General features: G+C 37.3%; 1 protein-coding gene across 7 annotated transcripts in view; it reads right to left on the bottom strand.

The window, feature by feature from the left end:
* The window catches only part of ZPLD1 (zona pellucida like domain containing 1), a 290118-nt gene that overhangs the window by 183295 nt on the left and 82005 nt on the right, over nt 1–24818 (bottom strand). The gene's annotated exons all lie outside the window — the stretch shown is intronic.

Genomic DNA, 24818 nt, shown 5'->3' on the forward strand with positions numbered 1-24818 from the left:
GAACATATTCAGGTTATAAATTAAGCTGAAAAAAATGTCCAAAATTGGACATACAGATGGACAATTGTTTATAAAATCTCTGCATAGAAAAAATGAAAACTTATGATAAAAATGTTAACACTTTTGTTCATATAATTGTATTTGCAGTAATTTATTTTTCCTTTTCACCTCCAATTTTCCATGCTGAACATTTACTAACTTTCATAATCAGGAAAATAAAGCAGCTTTTATGTGTGTATTTATAAAATCCCACTCTGCACAATAAATAAATCCATCTCTAGAGTAAGCTTGACATCACTTTCTTTAAGCCAAAGCTCCCATATTGGATTATACAGAAACCTCTAAAGTGAAGCATCTTTCTTCTTTTCCAAATAATAAAATTAACTTGCCACTAAGTATTCTAACAATACACACAAGTAAATCTAACATCTGTTAATGAGACACTGAGCTTTCATCTCACTGTCCAAGAAGGACGTTTGATGAATAACTGAAAAATATAAAAAGCTGAATAATTAACTAACCAGTATTTTCTTAATCATACAAGATAGTTCTCTAAAGGCTAAATGAACTCTGAAATTTTTATTTTTTAATCATTGTACCAGGCAAGGAAGCACTGCACTGAATGATAATATATTGAACCTTCAGCAATTAACTTACCTGGGTTTACTATTTTGTAAAATTAGTTTACGTGCCAACCTTAATCTGCCAGGATTCCAGCTTTTAAAATGTGAATTGTGGCAATGCCTCATTCAGTCTGTCAAGAAGTTAGTGCACTGTGCACTACATTTGTCTTTCCTAACAGACTTATTGAGGAATATTTCGGGTTTTTAACATTTTTAAATTGACATGTTTATTGATTCTTGCTCTCTTTATGTACATTATACACAGCACCTGTAGCCCATGTCAAAAAGCTAAACTTTATAACTTGAAACTCACCACCACAGTTGGTAACTTCCTAGGGTTATTAGCAAATGTCACTAATGCAATTGAATAGCAAGTATTAAAATAAAATGTCTGTCTTTAGACCTCCTTGATAAGCTAAAATAGTAATTATATGCATTAGTGATACTTTCTGACAATGACACTCTTGATTTTTTAAATCCAAAGTGACCTTTTCTACAAATTCTTAGCAAAAATGGAAAGAAACTGCAATTAGACTATCAAGACCATGTTATCATCATTCATCTTCTTTCAATTCAAAACAGTGGGTGATATAAGAGGGAAAGTTCTAACATTCTCTAATTGGAACTAATGCCCATCGACCTCCAGCAACTTTGGCAAAGCTCAAAATAGCAGATAATAGGATGATTAATGCTTTAATCCCCTAACAAAAGGAGGTTGAGCCTGTTAGTATTGCTCATTCCCTTCTCAAAATTTACTTAACTTTGTTTTCTGTGATTCAGAATAGTTGCTTTTAAATGAAGGAATCATGTCTAGCCCAATAATGTTCTTATTACATACAGCAAGAGGAAACACAGTTCAGAAATAAGACAGAAAAGACAGGGATTCTATTTGAATCTGTTTCCTTCATTTTCATGGTACTATATTATTCAATATATATTAAATGCCTCCATTACTTGTCAGATGCAATGAAAATATATAAGTCCTTATCTTCAAGGACGTTTTCATCATCTTTCCTTAACACCATCCAAGTCTAGTTATTATATCCACAACGTGCAGATGCAGAAGAGACGTATGAGATGCCCTTGCCTTCACAGGGCTTGTAGTTATGGCTACTTCATATGAACCAACAAGACATTAGGAAGGACATAATTCAAATTAGTCCTAATAATTATGTAAGGTAGTTTAATAATATGAAAAGAATTCAAGGAGAAAAAAATTCAGGTTCTTGAGTGGCCTTGGAAAAGCCTAGAAAATGTTGATTAAGAGTCTCTTGAAAGACAGCTGGAGTTTGGATGGTTGGGAAGAAAGGGTACCTGCTAAAACCTTGTAAGATCAGTTATTTTTTACTTTGCTTATTTTCTACCTGTATGGCTGCCTATACACTTTTTAGATAAAGGAAGCCTCAATATAAAAGCAAATACTTGAGAAAATTTTAGGGAACTTACAACCTTAACCCTATTTCTCTTCTTGCCTGATATAGAAATTAACAAACTGGCTTCAGTCAGGAAAAAAAGTTTTGGTACAAGGTGACAGGAGATGCTAAAGGAGCATCTTCTGTGACCAGTTGATGGGGACAAATGTCATATCTTTCTTGCTAATGTTTAAATCATTACAAACAGCTTCATAAATCTACATGCCCTCCTTCCCAACACCATTTTCAAGGCAAGCAGTAGCCAGCTGTAACATTCCAGCTACTTGCACTGCCTTATTTGTATGAGACACATGACACCCGAGATAGCAGAGATTCACTGGCATAGGTTACAAAGAATATTTTTTAATAGGTTCTCAGCATCCAGATGCTACAGAAGAGTTGAAAAATCTGAATTTAATATTTCATTAAAACCTTTTAAATATACATCTTCCTATACCATCTCAGAAAATGTTTTCTTGTAGTATGCTTTGAGTTTTGTTTTATTTTGAGGTTTAAAATATTTTATTTAAGGTTCTTGCTCCACAGATGTAATCTAACATGTTATATGAAAACAAGTTAATTTCTAGCTTGAAGAAACAGCAGTCCTTCTGGTTATTCTCAGTCCATTTGGTCCCCTGAATTTACATTATGGAATTTTCCTTCCTCGTTTTCATCTCTGACCCCCAAGTAATCTTACAATAATCAAGTCTTACCAAGCCACTTGACTCTCTCAGAATATCTCTAAAAATTCCCACAAAAATAATTCTTTTAGAATTCTATTCATGACTCCCTTTGCTCCTCAGAAAATGCTTATGGCATATTATTTTTTTTTTCTTTTTTGCTAAGACGTGAAACAAAAGAACCATGAAGCTCAAAAAAACCTTTACAACCTGGGATTCCCAATGGCTAAGTTTTCATTTTGGCAGTGAATATTTGACCATTTCTCCCTAGAATACAAGGAGATACTTCCCAGATTATGATAAACTATAGTCCTGGTACATTTTTGTAATCCTCTCCATTGCTCAATATTGCTCTAAGCTTTTCTGTGGATTTCCCAGGAATTACCTACATGGGGTTATCAAAGTCATCTTCCATAGTTGCTAAGGAAGCATAGTGGCGGGGGGAGCAGTGGGGGGGTCTACATGCATCAAATAACTAGTTATTTCTGCTTGATTACACTCTAATAAAGACTGATAAGAAAATCAGAAGACTCCCATTGAAATCAGACAATCAATGTTCTCTCCCCTAGCAGTTGATAATTTAAAAAATATTTTGATCTGTAGTTCCTTTTCGGCTCTTCCCAACTTTGTAATATGAGGCTCAGAGTGGAAAATGTGCCCAAGCTGTATGTTTTCCCTTTCAGCCAGTCTGGAGTGTTTATAATCTTCACTGCCCAGCTGTCACCACCATACCCTGCTGCCTGATGCCAGAGCTAAGTACACAGATGGCCACAGAGGAGTTGTCCATGGAGTACAAATACCATGAATTGCAATGGACAGCCTACAGTGCTATTAGTGGCCACCTCAAGCTCAAGGTAAACATACTGTGCAAGCAAGGAGAGACATGACACTACTGCTCCCTTCTTAGGTCTAAGATGGGTACAATATGAGGTGCCACTCTGAGGTGCAAAATCATGGCACAAATAGTGCAGTAGCACAATCTTTTCATTTGCCCTTTTCTACATCTCATTGGTAAAGGAATGGGACTGAGGCAAGGATTTGGGATTTGAGGAGATGGGCGCACCAGTATTAGGAGCTGATACCTATCTACATTTTCATGAGAAATCCAGGTGGATGGACAACATGGTGAAAGAAGTTTAGGGCCTCCCCAGGGGCGCAAGGGGTTGAGCGCAGTGTTATGAAGCTGTCCGCAGCCTCCGCGGCTTGAGTTCAATCCCCCTGCTGGCCAGGGAGCTACCCACATGGTGTGGCAGACCTCTCCTTCTCGCCCACTGCTCCCCTCCATAGTGTATTTCAGTCAGTCTGCCTGTTCTGTTCCCCGCTCTGTCTCTGGTGAGTCCTCTCACCCCCCGCACCTCTAGCCTGTACCCCAGTTCTTGTATACATAAATCTTTTTAAAAAAAGTTTAGTGACTTGCAAAGATCATATGAGTCTCAGAAAACAATTACTAAAAATAATAACCTCTCCTCTCACAGGCTTCATTTCTAAATATTTAGAAGTATTTTCCAGGTCATGAAGAATTTTATCAGGGGCAGAAGAGCATGAATTAATTTTTGCTATTAAGAACATGCAAAGCACTTTGAAATTATAAGTTATTCATTATTACTTAACAACTATTTCCAAACAAGATCTTTCAAGGAACTGGTAACTTCGATCTCACTTTTTAGATACTAACTAGCACACAGATGCTTATCAATTGATAAACAAGAAAGGACTAGGAAGAAAATTCAAATCAATAAAAAATTAAAGTAATATAGAAGAGAAATCTATATAAATTTGAATTCATTTCAAGAATCTTTCTGATTTTAAAGTTTCCTGTCTCCATGAAGGTATCATTACTTAAATCTAAAGCCCTGATGATTTTTAAGAAGGAAGATACTGTATGAATCACAGAGCAATGTTCTCCAAGTTAAAATGCTCTTTAATTATACATGGAATGAAGCACTCTCTTTTTTTTTATTTGAATAAAAATAAAATCCCACTCAATTATTGTCTTCTTTTTCTACTATGTTTATATTCACTTGTCACTTTAAGGATTGGAAGCACACATGCTTTTTCTCCCAATTTGATCTTGAATTGGTGACTAGTCTGTTTTTGAAAGAAGAAAGTTCAGAATATAAATAATGTATTCTCACTGATTGTACCTTTTAAGCTGGTAGCATCTAATATAAAAACATTACTTTCATATTCACTCAAATAATCCTTTTTACATAATGGGCACCAGGAATTTTACCAAGTTTTTTATTATGTAAATATTCTAGTCTAGTTGAAAAGCCTAAAAATGTCAATGGTGGTGAAGAAAATAGATAGGAAATTTTTCCACTACAAGTGGTAAAATAGCCATTCATTGCTCAGGCTGTTAAATGAGCATATCTAAAACACAATAAACATGCAAAGGAAGGAAAAAATACTTCTCTGTTGAGATTGGACACATTGACCTCTGTTGAGATTGGACACATTGGTCTCTTTTTTCTTTCTTTTATAAGGTTTCCAGAGTCCTTTCCATGTACCTTCTTGAAAAAAAAAAAAAAATGACCTTCTGTTGTCAGTTGTTCAGTAATGTAATTGCAAGTCATTAAAGTCATTTGGATCAAGACCAAGACAATCAGCCTTGTGGTTTTGTGCAGGTTAGGAAGAAGCAGAATTTACAGGCTTCACAGAGATGGGAGGTGGGGGCATTCTAGAAACCACTTACCCTAGAACCTGGTATAATGTCCTCCCTTTTCTGAATGCCATTACAAAATGGCAACAACACGAATGTCCCTAAAGTGTTACGGAGCAGAAGAGAATAAGCAGTTCTCTCTGCCTGCATTCTCCACTCTAAACCAACCTACATCCATCCGAGATCCATCCTTAAGCCCCCACTTTGCAAAAGTTAAGCCTGCTTGAAAGTCATTTGTGTCTCCATATTGTCTGTGTAATGAAATGTGAGACTTGTAGCTAAATATCCACAGTGACTTAATTCAACTCCATAAATATTTTTCGTGTATTTCCACTTTTGTATATTCCTTGAGCACTTTCAAGCCTTCACTCAGTTGTTTCATCTGCCTAAGATGGACCCTTCTTCTTGTCTGTTATGACCCAGCTCAAGTAAGAACTACACAGTCTTTCCCGAGTGCCCCATTTCATAGTCACATCACTTCTTTCACTTCTAAGTATGTATCCTTGCCATTGACTTCTAAGTATCCATCCTTGCATATGCTGCCCCGGGATACCCTGCAGTTATAACTTTAACTGAACAGAAGGCAAGGACTATATTTCAGGCACTATTTCTCCTGCATTCACCATAGTACACAATATGTGGGTGTAATAACGTGCAATACATTAGAATATATAAAGCACTTTTACAGGCAGCTCTCAAGGTAGCCAAACTCCCAGTAACATAATAATCACTAGACCCAACTAGCCCAGCCTCACCCTAAGAAGCATCAGAGTCATTCCTCTACTGTCCTCACCTTTAACCTTCTATCTGCATTTTATGGATGAGTTCACCAAGATTCAAGAAAGCTAATTCTCAAATAAGTGAAAACCTGAAGACAAGCCCTAGTCTTCTAACTCCAAATCCATTGATCTTTGCACTTTACTACACTGCCTCCATAATAAGCATTCAAAACATTTTTGCAGATTTGGACTTCGGCTTTCAGCAGTGCCACAAGAGCAAAGGCATTTGCAGGCATGCATACTCACGAGATGTGTCAATAACTGAATGGGGTGGATTAAAAATATAAAAGTAGCAAAAATAGAAAATAAGCAAAACAAATGAACAAAAAGAATAATAAATATGATACTCAGGATCTCCCACCTGCTAACCTGCCTAGCCATATATTCTTGGGTGGATCATCCTTCTAAGCCTTAGTCCAATCAGGTATAGCCTATGGGGCTGAAGAAGATAAATTTCAGTGTCTTCCAGCTCTCACCTCCTGCGATTCCGTGCTTGGCTCTGGAAGGAATTTAAATCAGGACCTCATCCCAGCCCCTTTCTGAACCAGTATCAAGCAACCCAGTAGTTGTTCATCTGTGCACCACACTCATATTCTCCATGCTGCCAGACAGGAAGCCTATGAGGAAACCTATCTGTACACTCAATTCACATACAAGTGCTCTTAGCTCTGCTGCAAATCCACACCTGTTGCCTTATCCCAGGGCAAGGGTGGTATGACCTCAATCCCCTTGTCTGTAGTTAAAGGTGTAAGCAGCCTCAAGACACTAGAAAAGACAAGATCATTGATTCTTCCCTAGGATTTCCAAAATGGAATTCAGCCCTGCCAATGCCTTGATTTTAGCTTAACTAGTCTCATTTCAGATTTCTGATCTTCAAAATTGTGAGTTAATGATTCGAGTTGCTTTAAGACACTAAATTTGTTACAGTACCAATGGAAAACTAATACTACTAGGGCCTGGAGACACAAAGGTCAAAGAGATAGGGGCCTTGCTCTGGGGAAGTCCTGGTAAATAGTGTAAGAGACACGGATCATCTCACAGTAGGAAATAGGGCTGCCATGTGCCTCAGCCCAAGATCAATTTTTCAGCACAGCCTACAAACCCACTCCTCCTAAGCCACTGCCTGTGAGTCTGGGACAAGAACTTTCCCTTTTTCTGTAATACAGGGGTGTTAGCGTCTACCTCACATACTAAAGGAAATAACAAGATTTGATACATTCAATTCAACACACAATATGAACATTTTACCAAGTGCCAAGAACAGGAGATACAACGATGAATAAAATTGACTCTTACCCTCAGAGATTTTGAACCCTGGAAGGGAACATGTATTCATAAATTTCATTCTATGATAAGTGCTATAATAGAACTGTATACATAGTCTGTTGGGATTACAGAGAAGAAGGAATTAATTATGCTGAGAAAAATGGTCAGGAAGGGAGTGATATCAAGTTCCAGAAAGAAGGTGACCTGTGAAATGGATCTTGAGCAGCCATTAGGATAAAGTCAAGAAGACAAAGAGTGTGAAGCAGAGGGGAAAATGTGAAAATGCATAACACATAAAGGAACAGGTTGTATATGAGAAAACTGAAGTGGCCCCAAGTAATTAGAACCTGGAATACAAGCAAAGGGAAGAAATGAGGCAACATCAAAATGAGACAGGCAAGATTATGGAGAGGGCATGGAGGACGGGCTCACTGTCACCACCCCCCGCAAAATGCATTTCTGAGCAGGCCTCAGGTTTACATTTCACATAAGGGACTTGCCATAAAGGGTCCAACCACATATGTTCACAGTATGGGGAGTGGATTTGGAGGGGCGAGGAATCAAGCAGAAATATGTGATTGAAGGCCTCTAACATGGACCAGGAGCAAAATGAGGAAGACTTGACGTAAGGCAGAGGATGTGGAAATGGAGAGGAAAAATGGATGTTTGAGAGTTATGCTTGAGGTATGAGCAAATCAATTGAATGTAGGAAGGAAAGGAAAGGAATTAGAAAGAATTCCTTCCAGGTTTCTGCTTAGCAGCCTAGCAGAAGCGTGATACAAAGCAGTGTTTCTCGCTGTCTGTAACTCCGAAATGCACATGGCCCAACCCAGAAGTTCTGATGTAGTAGTCCTAGTTGGGACTTTGCTATAAACTGAGCTAGGAAAGGCAGCTGGAGGAGAAGGTTTTAAGAAACTAATGCAATTAAATAATTTAGTAAGTAAAGAATGAGCAGTCTGAAATCCTTAAGGGAAGGAGCTACATAAATTTAAGCTGTGTTATCTTTAAAAGAAAACCTCTGTCAAAAGCTAATCAGTCTTGGATTAATTGGTTTGTATTATCTGAGAAATTTGTCAGAGAATAAGTTATTGACTAGAATCTAGTGGCTACCTTTAATCAAGAGCATCCTAATGTCAACTCTAACAAGGTTTTCCCAATGCAGAAAAACATAAGAGATACAGCATTACTTCAACTGCTAAACAAATCTTTTCAAATCAATTATACATAAATTACCAAAATAATCACCTTTCTTCCTTTAAGAGGAGGATGATGGGAAGAGAAAAAGCAAAAGAATGAAATTTTTGTAGGGCTTATCTAAAAATTTACTTTTAATTCTGAGATGAAGGAGACTCTGGACAGTTCATAGTTAGGCCTCCCTTAACAACATCTTTTGCACTTTTTTTAAAAGATTTTTTTTAATTTATTTATACAACAGCTGGGGTACAGGCCAGAGGCTCAGGAGGATGAGAGGATTCACCAAAGACAGAGTGGGGAGCAGAACAGGCAGACAGACGGAAAGCACTGCTGAGGAGAGCAGCGGGCGCACCAGGAGAGGTCTGCCGCGCCATGTGGGAATCTCCCTGGCTGGCCGGGAATTGAACCCATGCTGCAGAGGCTGCAGACAACTTCACAGCGCTATGCTCAACCCACTGGCCACCAGGGAGGCCCCACTTTTCTTTGTTTAAATGTCTACAAGTGTGTGTTGACGCAAATGTTCACATGTACCTTTGCAAATGCATGGCCTCTTTCTTTTATTGCATAAGCAATAATGAGATAATTAGTAACTGGAAAGTTATGGTCTAAAATAATGTTATAAGATCCTACTGAGAACTGAAGAAAAGTTTGACAATTCTGAATAACTAAGTCTCATTTGTCACAAGTGCAGTTACAAAAACTGAGGCCTTTCTCACCAGGCAGGAAACTCAGGGAAGTTGGAAAATTCACAAATATTGCAAGCAGACAAGGAGAAAAGAAAACCTAGAAGATGGATGTTTTGCTGTAAGAATTTTGTGAGATCACAGTGGAGATGAAGCAACTTTTCTTCTGATACAGCTTCCTTCGAAGAGAAGAGGACTTGGCAGTGTTAATAGTCATCATTGATCTGACTCATTCATTCCCTTAACTACATTTATTGAGCACCTAGTAACTCTGGGTTACAATCACAGAATGTTTTCAACACCATTATCTTTATTATTAAGAATTTGTTAAATATCCACCCTATTCTTAGCACTAAGTCGAGTGTCCTTATCCTCATGGCATCAACAGATTGGCATTTAAGTAAGCATATCTACAAATGCTAATGCACAAGCCTATTACTACTATTATTATTTTTTTATTTAAATATTTTATTTTATATAATTCTTACATCTTTTTTCATCTTTGCACAATGTATGAATTTTCATTTTGTTTATATTCCCCATACAATTGCACCCCCCCCCCTTATTTTGACTCTAGTCCTTCCTTTCTCCGACCCTCCCTCCCTCCCCCACTCCCTCCCCATAGTGTGTCTCTGGTTTATAGTTGCTTGTTGATTTTGATTTTTACTTTGTATTGATTAGTCTTTTTCCTGGTTATTATTATTATTTTTAATGTGATTCTTTTTTCCTAAAAGTATTCACTCCTCTGACTGATAATGCAACTCACCTTACTGTTTATTAAGTAGCCAGAAGTCTATAACACACACTCAAGACCCTGTGAAGATGTGTGCTAAAAAGAAAAGTAAAAGGGATTCTGACCCTCCAGACTCAGCATGGCTTATGTTTGAAAGATAAAAGTTGACTCCAAAAGAATCTAATGCCTATAGTAACTTAGTCAGGGGAGAGTTAGATTCAAAACAGTCTCCCAATTCCTGCTCTCGATTCATACCTACAGTTCCTCCAACTTAATATCAGATGAGTCATTTGACATGAGCTAAGGAACCCTATGTATGCCTGCTGAGCAGCACATTACCTGTGTTGTTTTCCACTTATAATGTAACCACATGGCTGCCAACTGCCCATCACTGTGTGCTGACCTGCTCAGTCAGCCCCAAGAAAGAGTATGAATTAGTGATTTCATCTACTCTTACCTGAACAGTTAGTACAGTATCAAAGTTGGCAGAATTTAAGTATAAGTTCTATAGTGATGAGAGGAAATTTTTCTTTTTTTGTTTATCCTTTTTCATATTATATATAGGTTTTTTTTTGCAGCAACTTTGATTTACAATAAAGTGCATGAGTCAGAGGTACAAGTTCACACCTCTTCAGATATATATTAACACTCCTCACCCACCACCCAAGCACCCACAGCCCTCCAACATCATCCACTATGCCCCCACCATTCTACTCCCCCTCTGCTAGCCTCAATTCTGCAGTTAGATTTCTAGGGTTTGTTCTGATTTAGTTTTGTCTGTTACTTTGTTTTGTTTCTCTATATTCCACATATGAGTGGAATCATTTGGTATTTGTCTTTCTCCTACTTACTTATTTAAAATAGCATAATCCTGGAAGAAGACTTTTCAATGCAAAACTGACCAAATTGTAAACCATATTTATGCCCTATGCCCTAATACCTTGTGACTCAAAGTGAAGTTGGTGGACAAGCATCATGAGCATCACTTAGCGCCTTGTTAGAAATGCAAGATCCGAGGCCCAGTTGTACCCTATTGATTCAGAATTTGCATTTTTAATGAAATGGCCAGGCTACTTACATGTTCACTAAATTTTAGAAAGCATGATCCTAAGCCTCCTGAGCACCAACTCAACTTAGCTACTGCAGTGATGCACAATTTACAGATGTGTGATTTTCTCAGTTCTCATCAAAGGTGAGCATAGATCACTCATAGCCACTGGGCCAGTATCCTCTACCCATGCACAACCCTGGCCTCTTACCCACACAAACATAGGCTGGAAGTTCCTGTGTGTACTATGCACACAGAGGAAAAGTTTTTGTACTTTTCATGTACTCTCTACATGAAAAAGATTAAGTAGCAAATATTGTTCTAACCAAATGAGTGAACTAGAACAAGTCTGAGAATCATGAATTCAATTTGGTAAAGTGCTTTGATGTCATGAAACATGTCACACAACCATCAAGTGATTTGATGTCAACACTAACAAGACTCACTGGGATTCTAGAAGTAGCATAACTGCTGTTTTGTTTTAAAAACTTACTGTTTAATATCCCAGGAGTCAGGAAGATATCTCAACCATTGCTTTCTGAAAGTGATTTTTGGAATAGGTTTGAGGCATCTCTTTTTATCTGATGGGAAATGAAAGCTACTACATTGAATTAGAAAATGATAGCATACTCTAAGAATGAGAGGAAGCCAGGCTTATAAAACAACCCTTTCCATTTTCCTATTGAGAAAACATCCACATCTTACTTCTTCTCCAGAAAGATTTGATTTTACATGCTTGTTGGAAAGGGAGCATCAGTATAAATAAAAGCATTTCAAAATCAGATTCTTTGTAATGCAAGGCACTCCAGTACAAAACATTCTATTCACTCAGTCATCTTAACCTCAACAAAATTTATATCCTCTAGACCTGTCTAAAACAATCTAATGCAGTAGTCATTAGCTGTATATGGCTATATAAATTAAAATATAAATTAGCTGAAATTTAAATATAAATTGGTTAAAATTAAACAAAATTTCAAGATCCAGTTCCCAGTTTGCATTTGCTATATTTCAAATGCTTAAAAGTCACATATGAAGAGTGGGTACCATAGGAATAGAGGCATAAAATATTTCCAACATCACAGAAAGTACTGCTCTAGACTTTGTAAATATACTATTTTTTCCTCTAAATTCCTATAGGAAGAGAAGCAAAAGGCCTCTTTGTCATATTATTATTATTATTATTATTATTATTATTATTATTATTATTACTATTTTTAATGCAATCAACTGACTTAAGCCTAGTAAGACAAAATTTTGAGCCAACCATACATTTATACTCTAAAGAGTTTCTTCCTTACCTCCCCACTCCTCCCACTCCCCAAAACTAGGAGCTACTGAGACCTCACCAACCTCCTCAGGAAGACCATGGGAGCAGGGCACACTCCAGGAAAAATATAAGAATGCCCACATCCTCTCTTTAAAGTCTTAAAGCATGCCCACTCCATCCCTACACCACAACACACTCTTCAAAAAAAGCCACTATTAAACAGATTTAAATAGTCTGCTAATTCATTCATTCAAGTCTCAAATATTTCCATTCATGAGGCCATTCATTCTACAAACATGTACTGAATGACAACTATATCCCAGGTATTGTGCTAGGCACAGAGATACTGTAAAAGGCAAGACAGTTACGGTTTCTTTCCTCACGGTACCAAGAGTCTAGCAGGAAACAATGATTGCTGGTTATAGGTGTGGTAAGTATAACAAATGGAAAGTAACAAGTGATCTAATAGGAAGGCCTGACCTAGTCTCCTGGGTTACAGGAGGTCTCCTGAGCAAGTGATGTTTGAGCTGAGATTTGAAAGATAAGACACAGTTAGATGAAAGGAATAGCTTCCAAGCATTGGTAACACCATAGTCCAAAGCTTTAAAGTAGAAAGAAGAAAGCAAGAATTGAAAGAGAATCCTCATGGCTGGCTCATAGAGATTGAGCAGAGATCAGAGTCGGGCCCAAGGTGTCACCAACTGATTTGCATTTTAATGGTCACTCTGATTGTAGATAATGGATCGGAATGGAGCAAAAATGGATTAATAAGAATTATTGCAGAAGTCCATGGGAGCTCATGGGCTTGGGTCGTGGGACTAATACTTAATAATACTGTGCATCATTAGGCCCTAAGACGGAACACATAGAAAGAGTAAGGAAGACATAACGCCCAGATTTCTAGTTTTGGGGATTTGATGGGTGGTAAACTGGCCAATGCTACCAAAGGATTGGGGGTGGGGGGTGGCAGCAGGGGGCGGAGCAAGCATTAAAGTTAAATTGGGAACTAGTAGAATTAATGATGTCTGTGAAAATATTCTAAAATGGAGGTGTTTACACAGGCAGCAGGGATCATCATTAGAGGTGTAGGTGAGACTGAAACCACCAGAGACAATGGGATCATCTGAGGAAAGAATAGAGTCATGCCAAGTGCCAGGCTGTGCCTGCTTTCTTTGGGGACAGCCTTGCCTTTGAGAGATCTGCAATCTAGTAACTGTTCCATTCAGAGACACCCAGGCAACCAGGCATTTGCTAGCAAGGTATTTCTAAAGCTTTTTTGTACAATTTGAAATATTTGGACACTTTCAGAGCTTCATCCCTATCTCCAGCTTAGAGCAGATGCTGTTCACAATAGGGTCTGGCAGTTCTGGTCCAGAGGAAGCAGCCTCCCTGAACATTCCTTGAGGGGCACTGCCATCTGGTGGCCATTGTGTGGAAGAAGAACTCCTACCCTTCTCTCCCTTGGAATTGTTTAAAACTCTATACACATTTTAGATTGTCTCCTACTCAAACTAAGTGATTTTTAGCTTCTTTCTTGGTATCACTGAACTTGAAGTGTAATTGAGCGGAAAGGTCAAGTGACAATAAAAGCAATGACTCACTTTTTTCCCTTTCATTCCTCAAATATTGTTATATGAACTTGTACTTATTGTTAATGGAGACAAGAAATATAGATAGCAGAAGTGCTCATAAATTGTTATAACATCATAGACATGTTGCTACTAATGATATTAATCACATTTTTAATTGATTTATAGGATTCAATTAACTCATGCTGCTGGGTTTTGTTTCCTAGCGTTAAACCAAATTCTAGGCAACAAGATATATTTAATGGTTGATAGAATAAACCAACATGGTTGTTTTATTTCATCATTTCAGAGTCAGACACAAGCTTTAGAATATCGCTCCAGTTTTAACAGACAATATTAAGCTTACTCATAATAGATTATCCTATTTTTTTCCTGCACTTCTCCTCTTGCAGATAATATGCAAAGTTACAGAAAAAAATTACTTTGCACTTTTAGGGATAGGCTAGGTCATGACAATGGTGTCCTCTGTATGTAATATTAATATCTACAAGTCTACTTAATGAAACAGATTTCAATTTAGGCTAAATTTTAACCCCAAGCACTACACTAATATGGATTAACACAAAGAGATTGATAGCATTATCACTATTTAGTATAATTCAGTGAACCATATAAAGCATCTAACACTAATTGTTGTTATTGCTAAAACTTCCCAATTATGTTTCACACAAAAAGTTCAATTTTCTGAGAATTTCTAATTTACAGGAGATAAAACACCTTGTGTTACCCAAGTGTCACCCATAGGTTTCAATCATTTTAAGAAAGATGAAATTCAATCAAAGTCAAAAATCAAGGCAAAATTCAAATGACAAAATTGAGAGCTAAAAAGACCAGTATAAAACCACGTGCTCTTTTTTTTAATTATCTGAGTTCCCTGAAGTTTAGATGTTTATAAAAACATGTCTATCAAAGAGGTTTACTCTTTTATCTGAACGATGCCCACAATTTTTATTTCTCTAAAATCTAACAAATTATTGAATGAGTCATTGCTGAGTAAATATGGAGAGTGCTGGGGTGGGTAGTGCTAAGAGGTGAATTAATAAGACAATTCCCGTCCTGCATTAACTTGAAACCTGATGCAGCCAACGCATAAATCAAGTTATGTAGAAGATGAGAGAGCACTCTGAAATTTATGTCATGCAAATCTAAAGAAGTATTGTTCTCCGGAAGAAAGCTCCATCATGGAGGAGCGCCCATCACAAACTCGCATATACAAAGAGAGCAGGTAGATGAAATAAGTCATGTAAGGGAATATAGAGTAGAATTTAAAATTTTAGAGCAGCCCTGAAAATAAGACTCAGCTTGAATACTTCCCACTAATTTTTGGCTTGAGGGTTCACAGTTTGGGAGGCAGCTTAAGGGAAGCCCCATGTCCTTGCTTTCTTTTGTCATTGTAATTCTCTGATTTTCTATCTTAATTCCCAAAATCACTATGGAGCAGCAACTGAGCAGAAAACAGAAGGCCAGATTGCCAGCAGCACCTCTCGGGTACTATGCTGCCGTGCGGCGTGCAGTGATGTGTGACCAGTGGATGCTTGCAGTAAATTATGTGAAACATCCATCCCCAAGTGTCCCTTGTTGCCATTCATGGAGGTTCACGGTGCACATCTGAAGGATCATTTGCTCAGGAAGGTTTAAACAAAGTTCAAACAAAATTTGCTCCCCAGTGGATAATATTAAATCAAAATCAGGATGCCACAGGCTTGATTCATGAGCCTTTAAAACCCTATGAATCTGGATACATATAGACACATTCTTGGATACCCAACAATTACTCTTTTGCTCTTTTCTCTAGCAACTTCAACTTCCCTTAGGCCATCACATCCTGGCAGTTTGCACGGGAGCAGCAGAATTGTAGAAGAAATTAAAAAGCCTTCTTAAAGAGTACATTTCTTTTATATACCTGAATGCTCACTTGAATTATGGGATGAATCTCTTATATCAGACTCCTGTCTTCATTCAAGGAGATGATCTGCAACACTGACTATCCTAGAGGCAGTGATACTGACCTTTCATGACAAATGGCTACTGGAAGAAACACACCACATCTGCCTGATTCAAGTCTGTATTACTCAGCTCAGGCTGACATAACAAAATAAACAGCAGAAATCTGTTTTCTCACAGTTCTAGAGGCTAGAGGCCACACCAAGGTGAATCAGGGTTGGTTTCTTCTCAGCTTAAAGACCATGCCTTCCTGTGCACCTTTGTTATGTACAAAAGGTGAGAGTTCTTCTGTTCTTATAAGGTTTTAACTTTGGAGAGTTACAGGTGCCAGGAAAGAAATAAAACAATAACATGACAGAGATGACAGTAGGCATATTCAGGAACAAAAAAAGGCAAGCGTATCTAGTAAAATGAGTGAGAGGAGAGGTAGTAAGGGAATGTAGAGAGACCAGAGAGAGCACCAAGAGGTTTAGAGCCTTTATAGGGTAATTTAAAGTGTCTGGATTTATTGAAAGTGCAGTCGAAATCACTGGAGGACTTTAAGCAGGGTAAGGTAAACACAATTAGATTTGCATTCCTAAAAGTTGCTGCTGGAAAGTTTATTACTTGTGGCTATGATTTTATTATATCTGTGGACATGATAAGCCATTTAGTTTTGTAAAAAAAAGAAAAAAAAAAGAATAAAAAAAAGAATACAGGTTTTCCAGGAGAAAGCACAAATAAATAGGATCACAAATGACAGAGGAGAAATCACAACCAACACAGCAAAATTCAAAAGAATAATCAGAAACTAGTAGGAACAGTTATATGCAAACAAATTCAACAATCTAGAAGAGATGGACATATTCCTACAACTTACAATCACCCAAAGCTCGATAAAGAAGAACAAGAACACCTAAACAGACCAATTACAAGCAGTGAAATTGAAATGGTAATCAAAACCCTCCCCAAAAACGAAAGCCCAGGACCAGATGGGTTTACAAATGAATTCCACCAAACATTCAGAAACAAACTAGTGCCTATCCTTCATAAACTATTTCAAAAAGTTGAGAAGGGATAAAACCAAACACGTTCTATGAAGCCAACATTACACTAATACCAAAATCGAACAAGGACAACACAGAAAAAGTAAACTAGAGGCCAATCTCTCTAATGAGCACTGACGCAAAAATTCTCAATAAAATTTTAGCTAACAGAATCCAACAATGTATCCATAAGATAATTCACCACATCCAAGTAGGATTTATTCCAGGGACACAAGGATGGTTCAACATCCGAAAATGAATCACTGTAATGCAACACATCAACAAAAAGAAATATAAAAACCATATGATAATATCAATAGATGCTGAGAAAGCTTTCAACAAAGTACAACACCCATTTATGATAAAGGCCCTTGAAAATCTCAGGATACAAGGAACATACCTCAACATCATAAAGGCCATATTTGAGAAGCCCAGAGCCAATATCATTCTCAATGGTGAAAAACTGAAAGCATTTCCATTAAGATCTGTAACAAGACAAGAATGTCCACTCTCACCACTGCTTTTCAATATAATATTGGAAGTCCTAGCCAGAGCAATAAGACAAGAGAAAGACATACAAGGAATCCAAACAGGGAAGGAAGAGGTCAAACTATCACTATTCGCAGATGATATGATAATATATAGAGAGAACCCCAAAAACTCCACAGAAAAACTAATTAATCAATCAGTTTAGTAATGTATCAGGATACAAAATCAACACACAAAAATCAGTAGCCTTCCTATACACAATCAATCAATTTGAAGAAGAAGAAATCAAGAAAACCATCCCTTTTTATAACTGAAACAAAAAAAATCAAATCCTTGGGAATAAATCTAACAAAAGAGGTAAAGGACCTATACAAAGAAAACTATAAAACACTGTTAAAAGAAATTGAAGAAGTCACAAAAAAATGGAAAGACCTATGGGTTGGAAGAATTAACATTATCAAAATGGCCATCCTACCAAAAGCAATTTATAGATTCAATGCTATTCCAATAAAAATTTCAAGACATTCTTCAAAGAAATAGAACAAATATTGATGGAATTCATATGGAGCCACCAAAAACCCCAAATAGGCAAAGCTGTCCCCCCCAAAAAAAAGAAGGGAATGGAGGTATCACACGACTAGACTTCAGACTATACTGCAGAGCCATAAAAATCAAAACTGCATGGTACTGGACAAGAACAGACACATGGACCAATGGAACCAAACAGAAAATCCAGAAATAAACCCACAGATTTATGGTCAACTAATCTTTGACAAAGGAGCAAAGAATATGCAATGGAGCAAAGAAAATTTATTAAATAAATGGTGCTAGGAAAACTGGGTTGCTACATGCAAAAGAATGAAACTTGACAACTACCTCACACCATGCACAAAAACCAACTCAAAATGGATTAAAGAACTAGACATAAGACCTGAAGCCATAAAATATATAAAAGGAAATATAGGCAAAACACTACATGACTACACCTCGGTAACATCTTTAAAGAAATATCACCCAAAGCAGTGATAGTGAAGGCAAAGATAAACACCTGGGACTACATCAAATTAAAGAGCTTCTGTACAGCAAAAGAGACAGTAACCAAAACAAAGAGACACCCCACTGACTGGGAGAAAAATTTTACACATAACACTAATGATAAAGGACTGATTACAAAAATCTACAAAGAGCTGATGAGATTCACAAAAACAAAGAAAATAATCCAATCGAAAAATGAGCAGAAAAGCTAAAAAGAAACTTCTCCAAAGAGGAAATGCAAATGGCCAACAGGCATATGAAAAAATATTCAACATCACTTGTAATCAGGGAAATATAAATCAAAACTATAATGAGATACCATCTTACACCAGTGAAGGCACATATTAAAATAACTAACAACAAATGTTGGCAAGGATGTGGAGTAAAAGGAACTCTCCTGCACTGCTGGTGGGAGTGCAAACTGGTCCAACCACTATGGAAAGCTGTGTGGAGATTCCTCAATCTGCTAAAGATGGAGCTCCCATATGATCCAGCAATTCCACTCCTAGGTATTTACCCAAAGGACACAGAAACATCAATTCCAAAGAGCACCTGCACCCCTATGTTTATAGCAGCACTATTTACAATAGCTAAGCTATGGAAACAACCCAAATGCCCAAAAATAGATGACTGGATCAAGAAGATGTGCTACATATACACAATAGAATATTACTCAGCAATCAAAAAAAATAAACTCATGCCATTTGCAGCAACATGGATGGAGCTGGAAAGGATCATGCTCAGCGAAATCAGCCAGATAGAAAAAGAAAAATACCGGATGGTCTCACTCAGAGCAGGAATTTAGAAAATCTAAATAAGGGACCAGGAAAAAGACTAATTATAATAAAGTAAAAATCAAAATCAACAAACAACTATAAACCAGAGACACACTATAGGGGGGGAGGAGGGAGTAGGATCAAAACAAGGGGGTGGGGTGGGAATTGTATGGGAACTATAACCAAGATGAAAATGCATACATTGTGCAAAAATGAAAAATGATGTAAAAAATAAATAAAATTAAAAAAATAATAATTTTTCAAAATAAAAATAAAAAAATCAGATTCAGTCTGATTTTTAGGTTTATTAGGTTATTGGGGATCAGGGTGAGGGAAGTTGGGGATTCTGTGGCCTTTAATTTATATGGGCTAATTTTTGAATGTTCCACTATCCCCAAATAACCAAACAAATCATACCAAATAAGAACACTCTACTCTTGATGGAGAAGAAACCTATACCGGCTTATTGGATTAGTTCTTACCGACATCACACAATCTTAATTTCCTCTTTAAAAGTCCTATCTCCAAATATATCAGAGGTTAGGTTTCAACATAAGAATTGGTTTGGGGAGCACAAGTTCATAACAAAGTTATATTTATTGAGCACCTAATATAAGAAATATATGGTGCCAGTTCCAGAAATTACAGTATAAACAAGATACTGTCTCTGATCTCAAAAAGCAGAAATTCAATCTTAATGCAGAAATTCAATGTTGGTGGGCTATCTAGCACAAGTCAACTGTGAAAAATGCAAATATTAGAATATAAGAAAGTGAAAATATACCACAGAAGAAAAGAGCCAGTGGACAAGTTTAAACAAATGATATGACGTGGTATAGTGTCCATTAGAACAAAATCAGAAACTAAACTTGAAAACTGAGTTCTATAGCCAGAACCAACTGTTCTTTCTGTTTTCTTTGAAAGGTTGCCATGCCCAGATTTTGAAAGTTTGTGGCATCAACTAGTTTCCAACTTCCAAGTTTCCCAGTCATTCCAGAGTCAAAAAAATAAGCTATGGGCATAAAAGAAATAAGTCGTGCCCTTATCCCACCCCCTCTTCTTTTCTCTGACTGAAAATATCTTATTTGTTGGTGTTGCCCAATTAAAGAAGGCATAAACCATTAGGAACACTATTAAAGCAATTCTGATATTCTCGAGGTTGCATTTATATTACAAGAAGCCATATTTTGACTTGGTGAAATAATTGTACTAAAAAGTCCAGATTAAGTTTACATACAGCAGATGTATGGTTCAGTGTATCATCCGAACAGTTTGCTCATTACAACAATAAAAAACATTTATTAAGTGTGCTTATTGTGGATCTGGTACTCCTCTACAATTTTTATCTACTTCCTATCCTTCTGAGTACATTCTATCATTTAATCCTCACAGCAACTTTATGGGGTCACAATTATTCCTATTCATGAGTCAGGAACAAAAGAAGCTGATGGAAGCCTAGTTGTACCTAAGGATATACAACTATTGAGCTAGCAGAGATAAACCCACCTCAGTCTGACTCCAAAAAAAGCATCTTTACCAAATGCTTTTACCTAATTTTAACTAAAAATTCAAATGTAAGGGATAATTGTTGATGTGGCCAGAAGGAATCAAAGCCACAGGATAAATACAGTGTATTTTTCTATAAAATTTACTTGAAGGCAAATAACTCAATACATGATAACATGTTAAAACAAACATGGATATAGACTAGTGTAATGTAAACTTAACACACATTTTTCAAGGGCAGGTTTCCTTTGTTATCAGAAAGTGGAAATTTCCTACTCAGTATCATTTGATAAGTTGTGTTTTGGGTCTGCAAATGCTCAAAAAAAAGTTCTATAAATTAATGATAATAGCATTCCCAGGACCCAAAAATAACCTTATTACTCATACCATGTAGGAACATTTTACATTCAGATAGCAGAGGAAACCTGCAAAATGGAAGGCACCCAAAAATTTAATCTTTTTTGAGGTGTTATCCCATCTGAGGTCATATCTCAAATCCTATCTTCCTCTTCTCCCAATCGTCTTCTGCCCACCCAATGGAATTTATTTGGCCCTACACTTCATTAAAAGCCTCATACGTGACCCAGACAATGGTCCAAATTAGAAGACACATTCTAGGGCAGGAGCACATAAGCAAGATATGGTACTGGTCAGTACTATTTAGGTGAGCTCTTCACGTTCATAGGACTACAGCCCCCAAGCAGGCAATGCAGGATTGGATACCAAGGCCTCCATCACTAGGTGGAGTTCTACTCAATGACTGAGTCGATTCCTAGGCAAGGTAAAACTGGAGAGAAAATAGTTAAAGAATCCAAAACTCCCCTGGGGGAGCAGCGGTTGAGCGCTGGGCTGCGAGGCTGCCCGCAGCCTCTGCAGCGCCAGTTCGAGCCAGTTCGATCCCCAGCCAACAGCAAGGGTCCCACAAAAAAAAAAAAAGAAAAAGAAAAAGAAAGGAAAGAAAGGGAGAAAGAAGGGGAGGGAGCACCGGGGAGAAAGAGTAGAGAGAAAAAGAGGGTAAAGAGAAGGGTGAGGGGGTAAATGGGGAGAAAGGAAGTTGCAATACTAGATATTGCTAAATTAAATTTTACCAAATTATTACCATTTGAATTTAGTCTCGGTTGTTATTCCAGTATTATTTGTTGCTTGAACCAACATCAAAATCCTTTTCCTATAGAATAAACTCATCCCCATATGTATAATGTCAAGAGGCAGAAACTAATCCTATCCTAAAAACTAGAAATCACAGCTCCTGGATTATTTGACCTCAGTGCTGCTGAACAAACACCTGTGTAGAAGGCAACTGTTACTCTTCCTGCTGCCGGAGGGACTACTTCAAGACTGGGGCTGGTATGGCATGAAAGTGAAGGCCATCAGTAGATCCAGGTGTAAAAATCTGGAAAATGCCCAAATTAAGTAAACTAGGGACTTCTATTTGATGGTGGTAAAGGAGTTGAATTCTAGCATAAAATCAAAAGTTCTAAAAAAAAGTCTTATACCTCCAGCCAATGTTTTCCACTCATGTTTGAAAGTATGAAATCTGTACATTTTACCTGTGGATCTTACCTAATGACAGAACAGCTCCCCTCAAGATGATTTTCTTCTGTGCAACTCTACCTCCATCTAGTGGATGGAGAATCAACTGCAACCCCAGCTTCCCTGCAATCCACAAACAGCTCGAACTTCAACTTTGCTCTGGGTCTGTAATCGCAGATTTATGTTGCTGGAAAACACTACTACCTGTCCTGGGACAGAGTATCCATTTATCTATGGAAAACCAAAACCTTGAGGTATCATACCGTTCATCCCAGGGCCAGAACTGCACATATAACATGCTGAGTAGCAATGATCAGCAAAGTTGATGTAGTATTTACAGTAATTACTACTTAAAACTCTAGCTACAGAATATTTTGCTCTCGTTGAGAATTTTTGCTACACTGTAGCACATACACACACACAAAAAGCACGGAGGAATGACACATGAAATAGAAGTTGTTGCTAATAAATATGTTTACAAATGCCCTCTGGGGTATCACTTGCAGAGAAATGAGAAATGAAAGATTTTTGAGCTAATGAAATCTTAGTGACCATCTGATAAAAATGAGAGATAAAGTAGAGTAAGTGAAAGACAAGAGATGTGGCCTGAAGAACTTAATTGCAGGCCAGAGTCAACAGAGCAGATTACATGGGCTGCTCTGACTTCCTTTTCTCTAAGGTCATTCCATCTGCCTATGTAGTCTTTTTTTCCTTCCCCAAATTTATTATGGCTTTTGTTTCCTATTATCAAGTGGTTACTTTTTCCACTGAAAAATTACAGACACATAGAGTAATAGAATGCTTGAGCAAAAACACTGTGGGATCATGCGATTCCATTTGCCTCCTTCTATGAATAGGATTTAGGTATTTTCAGTAACTTGTCTACAGTCATAAAGTTGGTTCATTAAGAAGTTTTGGAAGAAAGGGCCATCACAGGGCAAATAGGGTAAAGGCAGCTATATATAGCAATGTCCATAATACTTCAGAAAGAAATATTTTTTATTTTGGTGGGGGATCTTTTCAAGGAGTAATAAATTTCAAACTTTCTTCCTTTTTTTTTTTTTTTTTTTTTTCGAGATGTCCATTTCTGCCTTACAGAGACCTTTACGGAGCAGGAGGGCCAAAGAAATGTCTGTAACCAAATATGCAGTAGCCTATAGAGTGGGAGGTGTTATTAATGGGAAAAGACTGGAGTGTTTACCCATCTGAAGGGATGAAGCTTAAACACTGGACTTGAAGCTATTCAAGAAGACTAATTGAGCTACATTCAGCTTGATGACAGCCAGGTTTAAAACCTCTAATTTATGGCATGATCAAGGGAAATTTCTAGCATGACGCTTCCCAAGTGACCATCAATAAATCATTTCTAATCAAGAAAACCGAGTTCTAATATGCTTATCCTATGCATGTGTTGAAAAGAGATGATGAAAAAGAGAAGGAAAGCAAAACATACAGTACCAACATAATAGTACATTTTTTAAGTGTCTCTCCCAGGTGGACCAAGCCCAGGGCGTAGTAAAACCATGAAAGAGTATAAACTTGAATATAATGATCATTCCATTTAGCACATACTTTATGTACCATCTGGTATGCTTGTAAAATTGATTGCCACAGGACATAATTATTTTAAAAGACAATTAATTTGATTACCAGCAGTGAAGTTTTCATCTATGTATACTAGAAGAAGGGTGACAGGATAAAGAAAGTAACCACATTTCCAAAATCAAAATGCAAGATGTGCCACTCAAGAGGCTAGAGAGAAGGCCTCATGGCTCAGGGAGCATTTCAGGGGGTTGTGGTGTACACCTCATCCACCAGATCACACATTTCACTGAAAGTAAATCTTCTTTCTTGTGTGCATAATCTGTGTAGAAATGCCATCTATTGATTAGCTGAAGGATAAGGAAGGAATATTACTGAGCAGCTACTCTCTGTCAGGAAACTTGCTAGATACATTTTATCTAACCTCTATTTTAATCTTCACAACCAATTTTATAGGGGAGGTTAAACTTAAACCATGATTACACAGCTGGTAGGAGGTTCTGGAGGGCTGAATAATGGCTCCCAAAGATATCCATACCCTAACTCCTAAACCTGGGAATATTACATGGCAAGAGACACTTTCTACTATGATTCAGGATCTTGAGTTGACAATCTCATCCTAGATTGCTTAGGTGTCCCCTAAATGTAATCACTTATAGCCTTATAAGAGGGAAATCTGATGAAAGAAAGGAGAAAGGTGATATGACCACAGAAGCAGAGTCTGGAATGATGTAACCAGGAGCCAATGAATTCCAACAACCTTGAGACGTGAAAGAAGGAAGAATAAACCAGCCCTGCTTGCACTTTGTTGTACTTAAAAACTCAATTCAAGCTTCTAGTCCCCAGAAATATAGAAAATTAAATTTGTGTTGTTTTGAGTGACTCAATTTATGGTAATGTATGAGAGCAGCAACAGAGATAAATAAGAATTCTAACCCAGGTGTGTTCAAATTTGTAGTGTACATTCTTTTCATTACTTTTCATTGCCTGCAACTTTATAAAATTGAGTTGAATATACAAAGATATCTT

This window comes from Talpa occidentalis, unplaced genomic scaffold, assembly GCF_014898055.3.
Source record: "Talpa occidentalis isolate TD23 unplaced genomic scaffold, MPIMG_talOcc4v2.1 talOcc4.4, whole genome shotgun sequence".
Taxonomy (NCBI): domain Eukaryota; kingdom Metazoa; phylum Chordata; class Mammalia; order Eulipotyphla; family Talpidae; genus Talpa; species Talpa occidentalis.